Source organism: Bos taurus, chromosome 5 (assembly GCF_002263795.3).
Source record: "Bos taurus isolate L1 Dominette 01449 registration number 42190680 breed Hereford chromosome 5, ARS-UCD2.0, whole genome shotgun sequence".
NCBI classification, from domain to species: Eukaryota; Metazoa; Chordata; class Mammalia; order Artiodactyla; family Bovidae; genus Bos; species Bos taurus.
Window position 1 is genome coordinate 83,002,309 of NC_037332.1, and position 22,487 is coordinate 83,024,795.

General features: G+C 38.2%; 1 protein-coding gene and 1 non-coding gene across 4 annotated transcripts in view; both read left to right on the top strand.

Moving 5' to 3' along the window:
- Window positions 1-22,487, top strand: part of ITPR2 (inositol 1,4,5-trisphosphate receptor type 2) — a 591,729-nt gene that overhangs the window by 19,061 nt on the left and 550,181 nt on the right.
- On the top strand, window positions 6,364-6,435 carry TRNAS-GGA (transfer RNA serine (anticodon GGA)). The gene has a single exon. It is a non-coding gene; the product is annotated as a tRNA-Ser (tRNA).

Below are 22,487 nucleotides of genomic sequence, written 5' to 3' on the forward strand. Positions count from 1 at the left end.
TAAAGAGGGATTGTTACCTATAGTATTGCCATGGTGACTAATGGAAATTAACGTATGTAAAACCCTTAGATTCAGCCTCTTAGAATTAGGCACCTAAGTGTTAAATAGGTGGAAACCATTATTATTACTATTTTTCTATCTGAAAAAATCAGCAGGAGTCTCTCTGGAAGCTTGGCTAAGTTCGTCCTGCATTGATTTGAAAGTTCTGCCATATTGTGTTTATAAAACTTTGCAGTAAACCAGTTTTTCAGTGGGTATTTGTTTAGTAGGCTGTTCAAAGGCACTCCGCCTTATCTCTTGTTTGCTTTGGTTTTGGCCCTTTTTTTTCTCCCTTCCTTACTTTGATAATGTGTACTACTAAACTGCAGGCACTTCTGTTTATCTTGTATTAGTGGTTTGATGCATGCTATCTTTTTGATGTAATGCAAACACCTAAAGTGTATCAACATTAGTCACAACCTTCGAATTGCTTGGCATACATTTTCCATATCTTCCTTGACTAGAATTTTCAAGTCTTGTTAAATTTTAAAGCCATCACGCTACTTCAGTGGCTAACATTTCTTCCCTACTGGAACACCGTGGTGAAAGGAAACAGTTTTATTTATTGAGACAAAACAAATGTTTGCTTTGAAGCCATTAGAATGGAGGTTTTTCATAAGTTTCCACTGAGCAGCTGGTGTCACCATCCCTTCTCTGAAATTTCCTATTGCCAAGAATTCCTTCTGAGCTTCTGTGACTGTTAGAGGGATTAGCAAAAACATTTATCTAATTTGGATAATTAATCAGTTTAGAAATAAACAAATTTGCCTAGGACAATCATGTCAGATTTTAAACAGTGACTAATCAAATTATAATGGTTACTTCTCTTTAGAATAATAATGATTTTTAGACAAAATCATAGGGATCTGAAAGGCATAGAGAGGGTATCTTACTCCTGCCACTTAGATGTACCTACGAACAAAAATGATCCAGGCTGTAGCCTTCTTTTGATTAAGACATGGAAGGAGATTTTGCTATTTGCCAGAATCTTACTGTGTATATACACTCTGACTATTGAAGCACTCTTAAAAATTAAAGCATTAAAACACTTAAACCTGCTTTGCAAACTCTTGTTAGAAAATTTCTCTGTGAGAAGGTATTTCCTTTTAGTTAAGAGCAATTCCTGAAGGTGCAGTTTATGCCAGTTATCTCTAGTCTTACTGGACTAACTGCTAATGCATAAAAGTGCTCCATTCCTTGTTCTGACAGTGAATTAGTCAATCTGAAGACTGTTTATCAGCCAGGATGTTTTTTAGTTGCAAGAAACAGAAAACTCAGTTGGAACAATTGTTAGCAAAGAAGAGAACTTTTAAAAAACCTTTTATTTTATATTGGAGTATAGCCATTAACAACATACATTTGGCCATTGTTGTGGTAGTTTTAGGTAGACAGCAGAGGGACTTGGCCATACATGTACATGTATTGATTCTCCCCTAAACCCCTCCCGTGCAGGCTGGCACATAACGTGGAGCAGAGTTCTCTGTGCTATAAAACAGGTCCTTGTTGGTTGCCCATTTAAAATATAGCAGTGTGTACCTGTCCATCCCAAACTCCCTAACTATCCACGCACCCACCCCCACCCCCCACCCCGGCCCCCGGCTCTGGCAACCAGCAACAATGTATTGTTTATGATCAGGGTAGCTAAAAAGTCTATGCATAACTTTGTTATAGGCTCTCTGGCTTTATCCTTGGTTCTGTTTTGTCATCAGTATTAGTCCATCCTCAGACAGGCCTTCTGCCTCTAGTGGCAGTGTGTCTGCTGGCAGCTTCATCGTTACCGTATCCTACCATCTTACATCCAGAGCTGAAAAGAGAGCGTCTCAGTTCCTTAAACTCCAGAACTGCTGCAGTCTTCACTGTTGCAATGACTGGGATAACAGTCCCATCTTCAGCTGAACACTGTGGCCAGGGGATGAGAGGCTCTGATGACAGAGGATATGCCATCATGCATTTTGTGGAAGAAGAGCCCTTCTCCATTCTCCTTTCAGGGCTCAGTGGCCAGAAGGAAGACAGTGGATGCTGGAAAGGCAAAGACAACACGTGTCTACTGCAGCCAGATGGGATTGCCCTGTGGGCATAACAAAGCCATGTTTTCTGTGTCCTTACCATCAGGTTTTAAAATGTGAAGCCATTAGTTTTTTTTTTTTTTAATTTACTTTTTTATTGAAAGATAATTGCTTTACAGAATTTTGTTGTTTTCTGTCAAACCTCAGCATGAATCAGCCATAGGTATACATATATCCCCTCCCCTTTGAACCTCCCTCCCATCTCCTGCCCCATCCCACCCCTCTAGATTGATACAGAGCCTCTGTTTGAGTTTCCAGAGCCATACAGCAAATTCCCATTGGCTATATAGTTTACATATGGTAATGTAAGTTTCCATGTTACTCTTTCCATACATCTCACTCTCTCCTCCCGTCTCCCCATGTCCATAAATCTATTCTTCATGTCTGTTTCTTCATTGCTGCCCTGAAAATAAATTCTTCAATACCATTTTCAAGATTCCATATATATATGCATTAATATACGATATTTATCATTCTTTTTCTGACTCACTTTACTCTGTATAATAGGTTCTAGGTTTGTCCACCTCATCAGAACTGACTCAAAGGTGTTCCTTTTTATGGCTGAGTAATATTCCTTCATGTATATGTACCACAACTTTATCCATTCATCTGTTGATGGACATCCAGGTTGCTTCCATGTTCTAGCTACTGTAAATAGTGCTGCAGTGAATACATATGTCTTTTTCAACCCTGGTTTCTTCAGGGTATATGCCTCGGAGTGGGATTGCTGGGTCATATGGTGGTTTTATTCCTAGTTTTTTAAGGAATCTCCATACCGTCTTCCATAGTGGCTGTATCATTTTACATTCCCGCCAACAGTGCAAGAGCATTCCCTTTTCTCCATACCTTCTCCAGCATTTATTGTTTGTAGACTTTTTGATGAGGGCCATTCTGACCAGTGTGAGGTGATATCTCATTGTAGTTTTGATTTGCATTTCTTTAAATATGAGCGATGTTGAGGATCTTTTCATGTTTGTTAGCTGTCTATATGTCTTCTTCTGAGAAATGCCTGTTTAAGTCTTTTTACCACTTTTTGATTGGGTTGTTTGTTTTTCTGGCATTGAGTTGTATGAGCTGCTTTATATATTTTGGAAATCAATCCTTCGTCAGTTGTTTCATTTACTATTATTATTCTGAGGGTTGTCTTTTCACCTTGCTTATTGTTTCCTTTGCTGTGCAAAAGCTTTTGAGTTTAATCAGGTTCCACTTGTTTACTTTTGTTTTTATTTCTGTTACTCTAGGAGGTGGGTCATAGAGGATCTTGCTTTGATTTATGTCATCGAGTGTTCTGCCTATGTCTTCTTCTAAGAGTTTTATAGTGTCTGGTTTTACATTTAGGTCTTTAATCCATTTTGAGTTTATCTTTCTGTATGGTATTAGGAAGTGTTCTAATTTTGTTCTTTTAACATGTAGCTGTCCAGTTTTCCCAGCACCATTTATTGAAGAGGCTGTCTTTGCCCCATTGTATATTCTTGCCTTCTTTGTAAAAAATAAGGTACCCATAGGTGCATGGATTTATTTCTGGGCTTTCTATCTTGTTCCATTGGTCTATATTCCTGTTTTTGTGCCAGTACCATGCTGACTTAATGACTATAGCTTTGTTGTATAATCTGAAATCAGGCAGGTTGATTCCTCCAGCTCCATTCTTCTTTCTCAAGACTACTTTGGCTATTCGGGGTCTTTTGTGTTTCCATATGAATTGTGAAATTTTTTGTTCTAGTTCTGTGAAAAATGCCATTGGTAATTTGATAGGGATTGCATTGAATCTGTAGATTGCATTTGGTAGTATAGTCATTTTCACAATATTGATTCTTCCTACCCAGGAACATGGGATATCTCTCCATCTGTTTATGTCGTCCTTGATTTCTTTCATCAGTGTCTTATAATTTAATGTGTATAGTTCTTTTGTCTCCTTAGGTAAGTTTATTCCTATATATTTAATTCTTTTTGTTGCAATGGTGAATGGGATTGATTCCTTAATTTCTTTTTCTGATTTTTCATTGTTAGTATATAGAAATGCAAATGATTTCTGTGTATTGATTTTGTATCCTGCAACTTTGCTAAATTCACTACTTAGCATCTTCAGGGTTTTCTATGTACAGTATCATGTCATCTGCAAACAGTGAGAGCTTTACTTCTTCTTTTCTAATCTGGATTCCTCTTATTTCTTTTTCTTCTCTGATTGCTGTAGCTAGGACTTCCAGAACTATGTTGAATAAGAGTGGTGAAAATGGACACTTTTGTCTTGTTCCTGATCTTAGGGGGAATGCTTTCAGTTTTTCACCATTGAGAATAATGTTTGCTGTAGGGTCATCATATATGGGCTTTACTATGTTGAGGTAGGTTCCTTCTATGCCCATTTTTTGAAGAGTTTTAATCATAAATGGGTGCTGAATTTTGTCAAAGGCTTTTTCTGCATCTATTGAGATGATCATATGGTTTTTATCTTTCAATTTGTTAATATAGTATATCACATTGGTTGGTTTGTGTATATTGAAGAATCCTTGCCTTCCTGGAATAAACCCAACCTGATCATGCTGTATGACCTTTTTGATGTGTTGTTGAATTCTGTTTGCTAAAATTTTGTTGAGGATTTTTGCATCTATGTTTATCAGTGATATTGGCCTGTAGTTTTTTTTTTGCATTGTCTTTGTCTGGTTTTGTTATCAGGGTGGTGGTGGCCTTGTAGATTGAGTTTGGAAGTGTTCCTTACTCTGCAATTTTTAGAGAGAATTTTATAAGGATAGGCATTAGCTCTTCTCTAAATGTTTGATAGAATTCTCCTGTTAAGCCATCTGGTCTTGGGCGTTTGTTTTGGGGAGATTTTTTTTTTTTTATCACAGCTTCAATTTCAGTGCTTGTGATTGGCTTGTTCATAATTTCTATTTCTTCCTGGTTCAGTCTTGGAAGATTGAACTTTTCTAAGAATCTGTCCATTTCTTCCAGGTTATCCATTTTATTGCCATATTGTCTCTTGTAATCCTTTTATTTCTGCATTGTCTGTTAACCTCTCCTTTTTCATTTATAATTTTGTTGATTCTTCTCTCTTTTTTTCTTGATGAGTCTGGCTGAAGGCTTGTTAATTTTGTCTGTCTTCCCAAAGAACCAGCTTTTAGTTTTATTAATCTTTACTATTGTTTCTTTCATTTCTTTTTCATTTATTTTTGCTCAGATCTTTATAATTTCTTTCCTTCTACTAATTTTTTGTTGTTGTTGTTCTTTTTTTCTTTCCCAGTTGTTTGAGGTGTTAAGTAAGGCTGTCTATTTGATATTTTTCTTATATCTTGAGGTAGGGTTGTATTGCTATAAACTTCCCTCTTAGAACTGCTTTCTCTGCATCCTATAGGTTTTGAGTTATCGTGTTTTCATTGTCATTTGTTTCTAGAATTTTTTTGATTTCCCTTTTGATTTCTTCCGTAACCTATTGGTTATTTAGAAATATGTTGCTTAATCTCCGTGTGTTTGTGTTTCTTACAGTTTTTTTCTTGTAATTGATATCTGGTCTCATAGTGTGGTCAGAGAAGATGCTTGATACGATTTCAATTTTGTTAAATTTACTGAGGTTTGATTTGTGACCCAAGATGTGGTCTATCCTGGAGAATGTTCCATGTGCACTTGAGAAGAAGGTGTATTCTTCTGCATTTGGATGGAATGTCCTGAAGATATCAATGAGATCCATCTCATCTAATGTATTATTTGAGACTTGTGTTTCCTTTTAAATTTTCTATTTGATGATCTGTCCATTGATGTGAGTGGGGTGTTAGTCTCCTACTATTATTGTGTTATTATCTATTTCTCCTTTTATGTCTGTTGGTGTTTATCTTATATATTGAGGTGCTCCTATGTTGGGTGCATAGATATTTACAATTGTTATGTCTTCCTCTTGGATTGATCCCTGGATCATTATGTAGTATCCTTCCTTATCTCTTGTAATCTTATTTTCAGGTCTATTTTGTCTGATATGAGGATTGGTATTCCAGCTTTCTTTTGCTTCCCATTTACATGGAATATATTTTTCCATTCTCTCATTTTCAGTTTATGTGTATCTTTAGGTCTGAAGTGGGTTTCTTCTAGACAGCATATATATGGGTCTTGTTTTTGTATCCATTCAGCCAGTCTGTGTCTTTTGGTTGGAGCATTTAATCCATTTACATTTAAAGTAATTATTGATATATATGTTCCTATTGCCATTTTCTTAATTGTTGTAGTTGATTTTGGAGATCTTTTTTCTTTCTCTTCCAGCTTCTTTTCACCAGCTTCCCTAGTGGCTCAGAGGTTAAAGCGTCTGCCTGGAATGTGGGAGACCCAGGTTCGATCCCTGGGTTGGGAAGATCCCCTGGAGAAGGAAATGGCAACCCACTCCAGTACTCTTGCCTGGAGAATCCCATGGAGGGAGGAGCCTGGTAGGGTACAGTCCATGGGGTCGCAAAGAGTCGGACACGACTGAGTGACTTCACTTCACTTTCACTTTCTTCTCTTGTATTTCTTGACTATATAGATCCATTTAACATTTGTGGTAAAGCTGGTTTGGTGGTACTGAATTCTCTTAACTTTTGTTTGTCTGAAAAGCTTTTTATTTCTTCATCGATTTTGAATGAGATCCTTGCTGGGTACCGTAATCTTAGTTGTAGATTTTTCCCTTTCAGTACTTTAAATATATCCTGCCATTCCCTTCTGGCCTGCAGAGTTTCTGCTGAAAGATCAGCTGTTAAGCGTATGGAGTTTCCCTTGCAGGTTACTTGTTGCCTCTCCCTTGCTGCTTTACATATTCTTACTTTGTGTTTAGTCTTTGTTAGTTTGATTAGTATGTGTCTTGGCGTGTTTCTCCTTGGGTCTATCCTGTATGGGACTCTTTGTGCCTCTTGGACTTGACTATTTCCTTTTCCCTGTTGGGGAAATTTTCAACTATAATCTCGTCAAAAATGTTCTCATACCCTTTCTTTTGCTCTTCTTCTGGGACCCCTATAATTTGAATGTTGGTGTGTTTGATATTGTCCCAAGAGGTCGCTGAAACTGTCCTCAGTTCTTTTCATTCTTTTTACTTTATTCTGCTCTTCAGAAGTTATTTCCACCATTTTATCTTCTAGCTCACTAATTCACTCTTATGCTTTAGATATTCTGCTATTGATTCCTTCTAGAGTATTTTTAATTTCAGTAATTGTGTTGTTTGTCTCTGTATGTTTATTCTTTAATTCTTCTAGGTCTTCGTTAATTGATTCTTGCATTTTCTCCATTTTGTTTTCAAGGTTTTTGATCATCTTTACTATCATTATTCTGAATTCTTCTTCAGGTAGTTTGCCTATTTCCTCTTCATTTATTTGGACTTCTGTGTTTCTCGTTTGTTCCTTCATTTGTGTAGTATTTTTCTGCCTTTTCATTATTTTTTTTTAACTTATTGTGTTTGAGGATTCCTTTTCCCAGGCTTTAATGTTGAATTTTTTCTTCCTTTTGGTTTCTGCCCTCTTAAGGTTGGTGCAGTGGTTTGTGGCTTCAAAAAGGGTGAGATTTGTGCTCAGTTTTGTTTGTTGTTTGTTTTTCCTCTGATGGGCAAGGCTGAGTCAGGTGGTAATCCTGTCTGCTGATGATTGGGTTTGTATTTTTGTTTTGTTTGTTGTTTAGCACAGGGTGCTACTGTTGGTTGGGTGATGCCGGGTCTTGTATTCAAGTGGTTTCCTCTGTGTGAGTTCTCACTATTTGATATTCCCTAGGGTTAGTTCTCTGGTAGTCTAGGGTCTTGGAGTCAGTGCTGCTACTCCAAAGGCTCAGGGCTTGATCTGTGGTCAAGAACAAAGATTCCACAAGTGGATTCTTATGGCATTAAGTGAGACTAAAGCAAATATCCAAAAATGAGAAACCAAAGATGAACCCCAGACAAATGGCAGTTACAAAGTCAGGCAAATAATAATTAAAATAATGGAATATACAAATATACATATACACCCATGAGGAAAGTGAGAACATTCCAACAAAAATATAGTAGATTGACCTGGTGAAGAAAGGAAATAAAAAATTATAAGAACAAAACTAACTAAAGCGTAAACTGATAAACAAAACTAAAGCAAGGTGCCAAGTGGGGAATAAAGCAATGAAAATAAAAGTAAAAAATATGTTGAGAGGAAAGAAAAGAAAGAATAGATATGCAGAGTTAAATAGAGGCAGATGCAGAAGATTTATATACATTATAGATTAATTGCAAGGGGAAAATAACAATACGAAAGGTGACCAAAGGAATAAATATAGAAAAATATAGTATTTAAAAGCAATTAAAAATTAAAATTATAAAAAAGGGAAAAAAAACAGAAGAAGAAAGAGAAAGGAAAAAGAAAAAGGGAAACTTCATAGAACTGCAAAAGCTCAACGTAGAGGCAGAGGTTTATAACAATGATAAAAAATGTGACCGAATATACACATATACATATATACCCATAAGCAAAATCAAAATAGTCCAACAAAAATAAAGTACAATAGATTGACCTGGGAAACAAAGGAAACCAGAAATTATATCTACCAGATCAAAGCTAACCAAAGCTCAAACTGGAAAGCACAGCTAAAGCAAGGTTCCAATTGGGAAATAAAGCAATGAAAAGAAAACTAACATATACGTTGAGAGGAAAGGAAAGAAGGAAAAGAAAGTGAGACTAGATATGCAAAGTGAAATAGAGGTAGATAAAGAAGATTTATATATATTAAAGATTAACCGCAAGGGAAAGAGAACAGTAGGAAAAGCAAACAAAGGCGTAAATGTAGAAAAATTAATAACTGGTTTAAAAAATTTTAAATTAAAATTAAAAAAAAAAGAAAAAACAAAAGAAAAAGAAAAAAGAAAACCCCATAGAACTGCAAAAGCCCAATGTAGAAGCAGAGGTTTTTAACAATAGTGAAAAATGTGACTGAGGAAAAAAAAAAAAAAGCTCAAAAGCTTAATAAGATTTCATAGTGCCAATAAAATTGACAACTACAACAGAGAGGGAAGAAAAAGGGAAAAAAAAGAAAAAAAATCCAAAAGAATCTACAGAACAAGTCAAAACATAAGAATAATAAATGTTTTTCTTGAGTCACTGCTGTCAGAGTCCTTTTCCTCACTGGGAGTCACAGTCTGCCTCACCTCCCTAAGATAATCTCCAGCACTGTGCTGTTCTCTGGACCTGCTTGTGAGGGCAGCTCAGATTCTAACCTGGTCCTATTCCTGTGTGTTCTTGCCTCTAATGTCCACAGTGTTCTTTTGTGGGAGATCTCAGTGACCTTTTACATATTTCATAGACACAGAGTCTGCCTAGTTGATCGTGTAGATTTAATCTGCAGCTTGTACAGCTGTTGGGAGGGTTTTCGGTCTTCTTCCTTAACCACACTGTCCCTGGGTTTCAATTGTGGTTTTATTTCCATCTCTGCATGTGGGTCATCCACCAGGGTTTGCTCTTGAGGCTGCCCTGGAAGACTTGGGTTTGTCCCTGTGAGGGCCTGGTGTCGGGGTGGTGCAGCTGCTTGGGTTGCCGGGGTTCTGGCAGCACCAGGTACTCAGGGGGGTTGGTGGATAGGACAGCAGGAGCTATAGCGCTCTAGACAGGCATGGCAACCAGTATTGGCCAATACGCTCCAGTATTCTTGCCTGGAGAACCCCCTTCCTTGACAGAGGAGGAGGCCACAGTCTACAGGGTCACAAAGAGTCGGACATTACTGAAGCGACCCTGCATGCATAGACGCCAAGAGCTTTTTTGCCTGTGGCAGCTCTGCCCCAGTGAGAGTTGAGTGTGAAGGTGGCGCAGCTGCTTGGCTTGTGAGGACTTTGGAGGTGCCAAGTGTGCAGGGACATGGACTGCCTCCACTGCAGGAGTTATGGCCCTATCAGAGTCTTTTTTCGAGCCTCTTGCAGCTGACAATCATAAGGTTTCTTTGACCAGTCTTTCTCTGTAGCTCCACCGGTTCAGGCACATAGAGGGGTCCCCCTGGCTTGGTTCCTACTCTGTAGGTCAGTGCGTCAGGCACCTAAAGGGGCACCCTGGGTGGGGTCCTACTCTGTAGTTCGGGGCATCAGTCACTTAAAGGAGCACCCTGGGTGGGGTCCTGCTCTGTAGTTCAGTGTGTTAGGCGTTTGATGGGTCAGCCTTTCTATTGTTCAGCTGCTGATGCTGGCATGTGGGGAGAGAGAGGCTACGGTGATGGCTCCACCCCTTACGCGTGACTCAGCAGTATCACCTTGCTTCCATGGCTGCCCAGCTTTCCTCCACAGGCATTTCCCACCACAATTTCCTCCTTTACCTCCCCTCCATCTGTCTCTCTGCAGTCAACAGCAGCCCTCCCCCTGCTATTGCTCCACAGTCCCCAAACTCCAGCTCCCAGCCTCTGCGCTTTCCAGAGGACCTGTGTCCCTGTCCAGGGTATGTATGGCTGCGGCAAGGACTGTTTGATTCTCATTCCATTTAGGCTGCCACAGATCAGCTCTTTCACTCTCATTCTTAAGTGTTTCTCCTCTAACTCAGACAGTTGTCCTGATGTGGGGATCGGACCCCTGCTTCAGTTCCCCCACCCACTGAGGGCAGGTCCAGTCCTGCTGCTGCTGCTGCTGCTACTAACACTCCTGTTTTTCCCCCCTAGTTCCTTCTTCCTCCTGAGTCTGCGTGGTTCTATGTATTCTTTCCCTCTGGGCAGGTACTCCTGTCTGCTCTCAGCTGGTATTCTGCATGCACTTCTGTGTCTGAAGGTGTATTCCTAATGTACCTGTGGAGAGAGATGTGCTCCATATCCACCTACTCCTCTGCCATTGTGTTCTCTCTAGCCACCATTAGTTACTTTTGATGCTATAGAAGACTTTTGTCTTTCCAGTTTACTAGTTTTGGGTATTAAAGTAACACAATTTCAGGTGGAGTCTACTTCATGATGAAAAGGAAAATTATCTGAGTACTATGCATGGCGTGGTAAAGCCTGATTAGTCTGGTCTGGTCTAAACTTTTCGTTGGCATCATCTCCTGAAGGAAAGAATCCGAGACTGTCAAGGGTGCGGGTTATAGTGAGGGTCAAAAAAGGAAGGCAGCATTTTATTGTAATGTTGATGCAAAGTGAAAAAGGAAACAGGAGTTGAGGAAACAAGCTATTTCAAAATGTGTACATTTTTCATAAGTATATGAATAAACCTGCTTTGATAAATGAATCTCATCCTGAAGATATATGCATTTGAACCTCTTGCACACAGTAAATTTGATTATGAATTTATTTGCTTTTAGTATTCATAGCTTTTGTTTAGACATAAGTAGCTTATCAACTTGATAGAATAATTGCAGCACCTTATATGTACACAGTGTACAAGAATTGGTTATTATGATGGAGATGTGTGTTAAGCAAGGTGTAACATAAGCAGGATTAAAAATACAAATTTTAAAACTGAAAATTGTTAATTTAGATATCAAAATTAGCAAATGTTGCTAAAATACTTTGCATTAAAAATTCCCTCTGTAAGACAAATATTTTTATGTCAGGGCTAGAAATGAATTATAATACCTAATTAATATGTAATATTTGAAATGTGATCTTTATGTAACATTTAGAGAACACATAGTAAATTTTTCTCTTAAGAGTCAGTGTCTTCAACTTTTTTTTTAGTCCTACCTTAAATATTTAAAACTGAGGTCCATCTTGAACTATTGAACAGATTGGTTGGTTATGAAATGACTGTCTAGAAATCATATTTAATTTCAAGGTTGAAGTCAAACCATTGAATAGATAGATACTTGATTATGAATTTTTAAAAATATGAATCTTGTAAAAAGCTGTCTAAGTGCTTAGTTTGGAATTCTCGTCTATCCTGAAGTGGTTGAGAACTTGGACACATCATTTAATCTCTGAAGTCAGTTCCCCATCTTTAATTTGGGAGTACTACTAACACTTCCATTCTGTTCCTCAGTGGTCCTTTGAGGGTATGAAATGATGTTATACTTGTGTGAGTGTTTGGAAAACTATATTGGTATATGCTGGATATTTAAAAAGTTACTATATGAGCTTAAATTAAAAAAAAAAATTCAGTTTATTTAAACAGAAAAAAAAAGTTAACACATTTCTCCTACCCACTACCCACTATCTCTTGTAACCACCAATCTTCCATCTGGGAGCTTGTATTTTTTTTTTTTAAGAGACCCCATATAAGAGACATTGTATGTACCTGTGACTGATTCGTGTTGATACGTGGCAGAAACCAACACAATATTGTAAAGCAATTATCCTTCAATTAAAAATAAATAAATTTGAAAAAGAGACATTGTATGGCATTTATCTTTTTTTGTCTGACTTATTTCACTTAGCATATTTCACTTCAAGGTCCATTCATGTTGTTACAGTAGAAAGATTTCCTTTCTATTATATGGCTGAATAATATCCTATTGTATACATTCATTAATATTTTGTTTAAATAATATAAAGTTGTATGTGGTATATACCATATTTTCTCAGTTTATCCATCAGTTCAGTTTAGTTCAGTTGCTCAGTCGTGTTCAACTCTTTGCAACCCCGTGGAGTGAAGCATGCTGGGCTTCTCTATCACCAACTCTAGAGCTTGCTCAGACTCATGTCCATCGAGTTGGTGATGCCATCCAGCCAATCTCATCCTCTGTTGTCCCCTTCTCCTCCTGCGTTCAGTCTTTTCCAGCATCAGGGTCTTTTTCAGTGAGTCAGTTCTTCGCAACAGGTGGCCAAAGTATTGGATTTTCAGCTTCAGCATCAGTCTTTCCAATGAATATTCAGGACTGATTTCCTTTAGGATTGACTGGCTTGAACTCCTTGCAGTCCAAGGGACTGTCAAGAGTCTTCTCCAACACCACAGTTTGAAAGCATGAATTCTTCGGCACTCAGCCTTCTTTATGGTCTAACTCTCACATCCATACATGACTACTGGAAAAACCATAGCTTTGACTAGATGGACGTTTGCTGACAAAGTAATGTCTCTGCTTTTTAATATACTGCCTAGGTTGGTTATAGCTTTTCTTCCAAACAGCAAGCGTCTTTTAATTTCATGGCTACAGAAACCTTCTGCAGTGATTTTGGAGCCCAAGAAAATAAAGCCTGTCACTGTTTCCATTGTTTCCCTGTCTATTTCCCATGAAGTGGTGGGACTGGATACCATGAGCTTAATTTTTTGAATGTTGAATTTTAAGCCAGCTTTTTCACTCTTCTCTTTTACTTTCATCAAGAGGCCCTTTAGTTCCTCTTCACTTTCTGCTGTAAGAATGGTGTCATCTGCATATCTGAGGTTATTGATATTTCTCCTGACAATCTTGATTCGAGCCTGTGCTTCATCTAGCCTGGCATTTTCCATGATGTATTCTGCATATAAGTTAAGTAAGCGTGGTGACAATATACACTCTTGATGTACCCCTTTCCCAATTTGGAAGCAGTCCATTGTTCCACGTCCGGTTCTAACTGTTGCTTTTTGACCTGCATACAGATTTCTCAGGAGGCAGGTAAGGTGGTCTGGTATTCCCATCTCTTGAAGAATTTTCCACAGTTTGTTGTGATCCACACAGTCAAAAGCTTTAGCGTAGTCAATGAAGTATAAGTAGATGTTTTTCTGGAACTCTCTTGCTTTTTCTGTGATCCAGTGGGTATTGGCAATTTGATCTCTCATTCCTCTGCCTTTTCTAAATCCAGCTTGAGCATTTGGAAGTTGATGGTTCACGTACTGTTGAAGCCTGGCTTGGAGAATTTTGATCATTACTTTGCTAGTGTGTGAGATGAGCAATTGTGCAGTAGTTTGAACATTCTTTGGCATTGCCTTTCTTTAGGATTGGAATGAAAACTGACCTTTTCCAGTCCCATGACCACTGCTGAGTTTTCCAAATTTGCTGGCATATTGAGTGCAACACCTTTAGCAGCAGCATCTTTTAGAATTTGAAATAGCTCAACTAGAATTCCATCACCTCCACTTGTTTTGTTCCTAATGATGCTTCCTAAGGTTTATCCATCAGTGGACACTTAAGCTGATTCCATATCTTGGTTATTGTAAGTATGCTGCAGTGAAATGGGATGTTTATAGCTTTTCAAGGTAGTGTTTTCATTTTCTTCAGATACATACCCAGAAGTGGAATTTCTGGATCATATATGGTAGTTATATTTTTTAATTTTTGAGGAACCTCTGTATTGTTTTCCATAGTGGCACCAATGGTTAAGAGTCTCCCTGCCAGTATAGGAGACACAAGAGGTGCAAGTCAATCCCTGGGTTGGAAAGATCCCCTGGAGTAGGAAATGGCAACCCATTCTAGTATTCTTGCCTGGAAAATTCATGGACAGAGGAGCCTGCTGTGCTACAATCCATGGGCTCACAAATAGTCAGACACAACTGAGCGTGCATAGGCATGCACGCACACATGCACCGATTTACATTCCAACCAACAGTGCACAAGGATTCTCTTTTCTCTACATCCTTGCTAGCACTTGTTAATTGTTTGTCTTTTGTTAATAGCCATTCTAACAGGTGAGAGGTGGTATCTTATTTTGGTTTTAATCTGTATTTCCCAGATAATTAGTGATGTTGAGCACCTTTGCATATACCTGTTGTCCATCTGAATGTCTTATTTGGAAAAACCGTCTATTCAGGTCTGTTACCCACTTAAAAATTGGATTTTTCTTTTGCTGTTGAGTTGTATAAGTTCTTTATATATTTTGGATATTAACTCCTAAATATCTGATATGCAAATATTTTTTCCTGCTCAGTGGATTGCCTTTCATTTTGGATACCTTCCTTTGCTATGCAGAAGCTTTTTAGTTTGACATAGTTCCACTGTTTATTTTTGCTTTTGTTGCTTTTGCTTTAGGTGTCAGATTAAAAAAATCATCATCAAGAGTGATCTCAAATAGCAGCTTACTGTCTTTGTTTTCTTCTAGGAGTTTTAAGGTTTCAGGTGTTACAGTCAGGTCTTTAATCCATCTTGAGTTAATGTCTGTATATTGTGTAAGATGGTGGTCCAGTTTTATTTGTTTGCATGTGGCTGTCCAATTTTCCCAACACCATTTACTGCAGATACTGTCCTTTCTTCATTGTATATTCTTGGCTCCTTTGCCAGAGTTAATTGAACATATATGTGTGGGTTTATTTTTGGGTTCTCTATTCTGTTCTGTTTATCTATGTGTCTGTCTCTACCCGCCCCTGCCATACCATACTGTTTTAGTTACTATAGCTTTGTGAAAGTGAAGTTGCTCAGTCGTGTCCGACTCTTTGTGACCTCATGGACTGTAGCCTACCAGGCTCCTCTGTCCATGGGGTTTTCCAGGCAAGCGTTCTGGAACAGTTTGCCATTTCTTTCTCCAGGGGATCTTCCCATCCCAAGGATCAAACCCAAGTCTCCTGCATTGTAGGCAGACGCTTTACAGTCTGAGCCACCAGGGGAGATTTTTTGTAATAGCATTTGAAATGAAGGGGCATAATGCCTCCAGCCTTGTTCTTTCTTAAAGTTGTTTTTGATATTCAGGTTTTTTTTGTGTGTGTGTGATTCCATATAAATTTTAGGAATGTTTGTTCTAATTCTGTGAAAAATACCATTGGAATTTTGATAAGGATTGCATTGAATCTGTATGTTGCTTTGAGTAGTATGAACATTTTAACAATATTATTTTTTTTCTATCAATGAATATAGAATATCTTACCATTTATTCATGTCTTCAGTTTCTTTCATTAATGTGTTATAATGTTCACTATACAACTCTTTCACTGCCTTGCTTAAATTTATTCCTAGGGTTTAAAAACTGATTAACTCATAGAGAAGTCACTGAAACCTATTTGTTTTCAACAATTGAATCATATTACACATTTAATATCAGTGACTTACTTTTCCAGATTTTCTATAATTTTAAAACCAGGAAAATGTTTCCCCTTTAGCAGGGATGCAAATAATTGTTGAATTGGTTACATAACTCAGTATTTTCTTGATTACACTTTGTGTTTATTGATCAATAAACATATTTGGAAAATAGAAATAATTTATATTAGTTGTGTACATCATTAAATACCTTGTTTTAGGCAGTGGTTTTAAAACTATACTCCAAATATCATCTGATTACAATTCAACAGATTAGTCATGACATTTGGTGTGTCATTAAGGTAACCTACCAGATTACTTTTTTTTAAACCTTGAAACATCAAAGAAGAGATGAGACATAAGTTTAAGATATGTTGATTGTTAGAAAGAAATCTAGTGAAGCTGTTTCTTAAAATTGCAGTGCTTAGGGAAGCTTAAAGGACGAAATAGTAAACATAGTTACAAATCAAGTTACGTGTTTAATCAAGATATTCATAAATTAAAGGAAATGTAACATTAAATGAAGGAAAATAAAGCATTTCCTATCACATCCTTTCTTTTCCTGTTTTTAAATTCCAGGCTTTTTAGAGAAAACTTTAGCTACTTAACAATTCTTTAGCCATGGATGGAATACTTATGAGTCTGGCCCAGTAACAGCCCCTGTACTGCCAAGTTCTTGGAATTTAGATTTTCGACAGTCTGGGAAGAGGCTTTTGATTAGTTTGTGAACAGAAGGGAGGACTGAACATCCCTGTGGCGCTGCGCTGAGGATAGGGAAGAATTAGAAAGGGTGGACAGTGGGGAAGCAGCGAGTTCCTACTGTATAACTTTTTTACATTCAGAGAGAATTCAGTAGTTTAGACTGTTGAATTCAGCAGGTAGCTGAAAATGTCATTTCGCTAATTTAACACTGAAAAATAGGACTCTACAGGGGAAAAGCTATAAGGATTTTGGGCAATCCTTTACTATGGGGACTATGCATAGAATTACTTTGAGAGAGGAAACCAGAAAAGGCATGTGGTGATTCTACTGGTAATAGTAAATCTTGTCCACAGAGAATTATGTGCCTTTTTCATAGATTTTCTTTGGACAGGACAAAAGCAAGGGCCAAATGCCATGGTGAAGAATTTTTATTCTTTATATGTGTGTGTGTGTGTGTGTATGTATGTATGTGTGTGCTCAGTCATGTCCAACTGTTTGTGACTCCATGGACTGTAGTCTGCCAGACTCCTCTGTCTGTGAATTTTCCACAAGGATACTGGAGTGGGTTGTCATTTCCTCCTCCAGGGGATCTTCCCAACCCAGAGACTGAACCTCCATCTTCTGGGTCTCCTGCATTGGCAGGCATATTCTTTACCACTGCACCACCTAGGAAGCCATTTCTTCTCCTGGCAGCAGTTGTCAGCATCTGCATGGATGAGACCCTCCAGTGACGAAGCCCTTAGTGTCTATTCCAGAACCAACACACAGTTGCAGAATTTTGTCTCTTGATGGATGTATTTTTTCCATGTAATTTGTTGTTGTGAATGGTATTGTGACTTAATGTACGAAGTGAAAAACTTTAATAAAAAGCTGAAAGTTGTATTGGTTTGTGGGAGAAATTGAGTATGTTATTGTTTCTTAGAGGATGTCCAAGAAGATGGGGTAATCGTGGATGTTTATCTTTTTCTTCTTGATTAGAAGTTTGGTTTGAAATCATCAGTTTGGCAAGATGACTGGGCCCTAAAAACAGTTGCTCTAAAAGGCAATTTAAAAAGTATTTTGAATAAACGTTACTTAATATCTTTTTAAAGCTTGTTGTTTATCCATCTTATATAAAATAGTTATCCTACTATATAGCACAGGGAAGGGGCTTCCGTGATAGCTCAGTTGGTAAAGAATCTGCCTGCGGTGCTGGAGACCCCATTTCGATTCCTGAGTCGGGAAGATCCACTGGAGAAGGGATAGGCTACCCACTCCAGAATTCTTGGGCTTCCTTTGTGGCTCAGCTGGTAAAGAATCCACTTACAATGTGGGAGGCCTGGGTTTGGTCCTTGGATTTGATCCCTGGGTTGGGAAGATCCCCTGGAGAAGGGAACAGTTACCCACTCCAGTATTCTGGCCTGGGAATCCCATGGACTGTATAGTCTGTGGGGTGGCAAAGAGTTGGACATGACTGAGCGACTTTCACTTTACTTCATAGCACAGGGAACTATATTCAGTATCTTGTGACAAACCGTAATGGAAAAGAATATGATAAAAGAATATTTTGGTGTATATATATATATATATATATATATATCAGTTCAGTTCAGTTCAGTTCAGTCACTCAGTCGTGTCCTACTCTTTGCAACCCCATGAATCGCAGCACACCAGGCCTCCCTGTCTATCACCAACTCCCGGAGTTCACTCAGACTCACGTCCATCGAGTCAGTGATGCCATCCAGCCATCTCATCCTCTGTCGTCCCCTTCTCCTCCTGCCCCCAATCCCTCCCAGCATCAGGGTCTTTTCCAATGAGTCAGCTCTTCACATGAGGTGGCCAAAGTACTGGAGTTTCAGCTATACACATAAAAGGGTCACCTTGCTATACAGAAGAAACTAGCACAACATTGTGAATCAACTATAATTCAACAAAATAAAAAAATCTGTTTAAAGCTTGACATTATAAAAGAGAAAGAATGAGAAAGACAGATATAGAAGACTAAGGAGAGCATGAGTTACCTAAAGACTGTAGCTGGTTTTTTTCATGGGGCATAATGACTGCTGGTGACATTGTTTTTCTCTTGCCTCTCCACGGGGGCAAGAGAGTCATAGCATGTTGAGGAAACTGAGAAAATCTTAACCAAAATGTCAAATGTTGCTGTCTCTAGGGAGACATCTTTTATACCAACCATAAGTAAACTTTTGGCTGGTCTTATTAAGTCTACTCCCTAAATGTATGGTGTTAAAAATTATATCTTAGAGAAATTATATCTTTTCATAGATGGTTGGTATTTATATGTCTACTGTGCTGAATGAGGAAATGTAATTTTTATTTAGAGACTGCAAATCTAGAATTAGGAGGCATAATTACTCCTTTAAGTTTTTCAGAATATCAGTTTGTGAGATTCCAAAGTCGTAACAATTATGTGGAAAACCTAGGATGAGAAAGAGAGTATGAGTGTTGGTAGACCAGTTGCTGCTTCCTGTGAATTCAGTGAAAAAGGCTGGTGAAACTTAACTTCTGTCCAGACATTTTTAGAGAAGAATGAAAGTAGTGGATCCCTCATGAATATGAATCAGTGAATTACTTGGGCAGGATAAAAAAATTCATTGTTTACCTTTGATTACTTGGTCTTCAGTTTCCCTCCATAGGATGGCAGAAAGTTGAGAAATGAGTTATTTTGTCTGGAAAAAGAATCTGCTCTTGGTAACTTAGAAGTAGGAATAGCCAAAGCAGAAGCCACCAGAACACATTCTTAGAGACAGTTTTGATGAGAAAATAATTCTGATGCATCAGCTGGTGTTTAAACATCTCCAAAGATCTTTTTTTTTTTTGAATAAGGGTAAGCAGTGACCCTGGTTCCTGTTTTTTTTTTTTTTTTTTTTACCAGATACTAGTCGCAAAGAGTCGGACACGACTGAGCGACTGAACTGAACTGAACTGAATCTGATCAGTATCAATTTAGAAGGAAACCGTTTTGCAGGTGAAAGGAAGTTGCTTTTCTTTTGGGTCCAGGAAATGCAAGTGTGAAGCATAAACAACCTGTATATAAAAGGGAGTTAGAAAGTAGGGCAGAATATCCGCATCCATTCTTATGAAGGGGAGAATGCAGAAGATGGTACCTTTCTTGAGTTTGTCTTTGTACAATTAATTTTCCTCTCACTTAAAATTCTAAAGATGAGGCATAACTTCAAGAGAAACTTCTATAATGGTAATTTCCCCTTTGATTTTTGCTTGTTGCAACTTGATTGCTCTTTAGTTGTATTGAATTACAGCATGGAAACTTCCAAATACAAATTAAGTTGCTAAGGGAGAAGAAAAAAATTGCTTGTTAATAATAGCAGTATTTGTAAACTGGGCCCTTCAAAACTTAATGTGGGTGGGTGTGGGGGTAGGGATGGAATTTTCCTTTTAAAAAGAGATGTGTAATTCCTTTGCATCCCATCAGTTTTAAAAAAGTTATTGAGCTATTTGTTGGCAAAGAACAGCTTCCTAGGAGGAGGAGACTACGTGACTTGAGGAGAGGATCTAAATATTTTATTCTCTGTTCCTTACAGCCCTTAATTGAGGTGCTATTATTTGAGGTACTTTCTAGGTTTGTAGGGTTTAAGGCAACCACTTTTTGGGCTTCCCTGGTGGCTCAGCAGTAAAGAATTCGCCTGTCAATGCAGGAGACGCGGGTTTGATCCCTGAGTCTAGAAGATCTGCTAGAGAAGGAAATGGTAACCCATTCCAGTATTGTTGCCTGGGAAATCCTGTGAACAGAGGAGCCTGGTGGGCTACAGTTCATGGGTTATCAGAAGACTTGGACACAACTTGTGACTAAACAACAACCACTTATTAGCTGTTAATTTTATTTCCGTAGAAAAATAAAGTATGAAAGAAGTTAGCTTCCTAATAGATGTTCAAGGAGAACAATATTTATATAAAATCCCTGTTGAATAGAGTGTGTCTTCTTTGAACAAAACTATGCTAACATTATGATAGGAGAATTTCCATAAGAACTTAAGACTTCTTGATCTTAAGGTATGCTTATGTTCTAAGAGTTTTTCTAAATCTTTTGGCTGGGGCCTGGGGGAGGCCATGTTCCCTTTTGAGACTAAGAGAAAATTTATGGTTCAACTTGCCATGAATATACACAAACATAAAATTTTACATATATTGAGGGTGTTCAATGCTCCCTAAAGGTCTACCTTAGGTCCACCCACTCTGTGGACCTAGGCTTGCGAGCACTTGTATTAGTATGTAATTATGGTGCTTATATTAAGATGTAAGCTCTGGGTTTGGTCTGTCTTGTACTCTGCTTTTTACCTGGTGCCTAGGACCATGCCTTCACAGTCAGCCCTCAATGAATGTTTGTTGAATGAATGAGTCAGGGACAAAATGAATGTATGTTGTTTGTGATTACATGGCTACTCTGGATTTTCTGGTTGCTTATATTCAATACTTCACCAGTTCTTTACTAGCTCTGTGCCCTTCATGGGTACATTAACTTCTTTTGCAAGGAGTAGAGACCCAATCCGGTTAAATAAAACAAAGACTTTTGGGTTTGCGTTGCTGAGAAGTGCATGAGGAGGTCTCGCTTCAGGTACAGCTGGAACCAGGGGTTCAGTTGATGAAACCGGGATTTTGTCTTTTGCTTCATTTTTTCCCCTCCTTTTAGGCTTTCTGCTCTGGCACTTTTTCCACCCATGGTGGGGAAAAATGATTCCTGACAGTGTTAGACCTACACTTTCCATCACAATTCTTGATCCTAGAAGGAGATTAGGACAGCTTCCTTTCCCATTGTTCATATCTGCTTCTGTAAAGGTGCTTTGGCCCTGCTGGGGTTGCATACTGTCCTCTGGATGAAGCACTGTGTCTGGGAGGATGTGACAAGAGGGGTCAGCCTAGGCCTCTTATCCTCCCTTGGGTGGCCGAGAGGTCTTCTTGGTTCTTAACTATGCTCTGTTGAGTTTTAAGTGGAAAATGGAAGCTTTGAAAGGTTAAGGAGCAGAATAAAATGTAACATATGTCTGAGGCACCTTTCCTATACAATTCATTTCAGGTTGATATGGTCTTGAGATGTCAATGGGTCCCTTACTGAGCAACTGGTTTTTTGGATATCACCAAACACACTTACATCCTCAATGGAATGACTCTATCTTTCTTGCAGAATTTTTGAGAATTAAGAGAATAAATGCCAACGTTAACTAACTAAGCATAGTAATCTTGTGAAACCTGTTATAAATCAGAGAGAGCTTCTGTCTTCAGATTGAAGGCACAGTGATGTGGATTTTCTGTACATGTTCTAGCTTTGACTTACCAGCCTTGCAGTGACTCCTGTAGGGCATCAGCATGTGCTGAACACCCTGTGCTTGGCAGGGCTCATACACGGAACCAGTGCAGGATGGCTCTGGGTGGGGAAGGAAATACTTTAGAATATGTGGGTGTTGTTTGAAACACTCTGCTATGTATTTCAACTATAATTTCACTGTTCTTTCTTTGACATATATTTCATTCAACAATAATTTTCTAATGATGCATATATATATTTTTTAAAGACAAGAGGAGTGTTTTCTTTCTATACTTATTATGCAAGTTTGAGAATAACCCACTGAGGAAGGTCCAAATGCATTGAAAATCTTGAGATATATTTTGATAAGACAGCTTAATTTTGAAATGCATAATGTTCTTAATTTTCTGTTTGGTTCATTGTGGACCCGTGTTGAGCAGGAGACTATTAAGTCCTTGATGCAGTGCTGACTTTTGAAACTTAGATTAAAAATTTTTTTTAAAATTTATTTAATTGAAGGATAGTTACTTTACAATATTGTGATGCTTTTTGCCATACATCAACATGAATCAACTTCCCTGGTAGCTCAGTTGATAAAGAATCTGCTTGCAGTGCAGGAGACCAGGGTTCAATCTCTGGGTTGGGAAG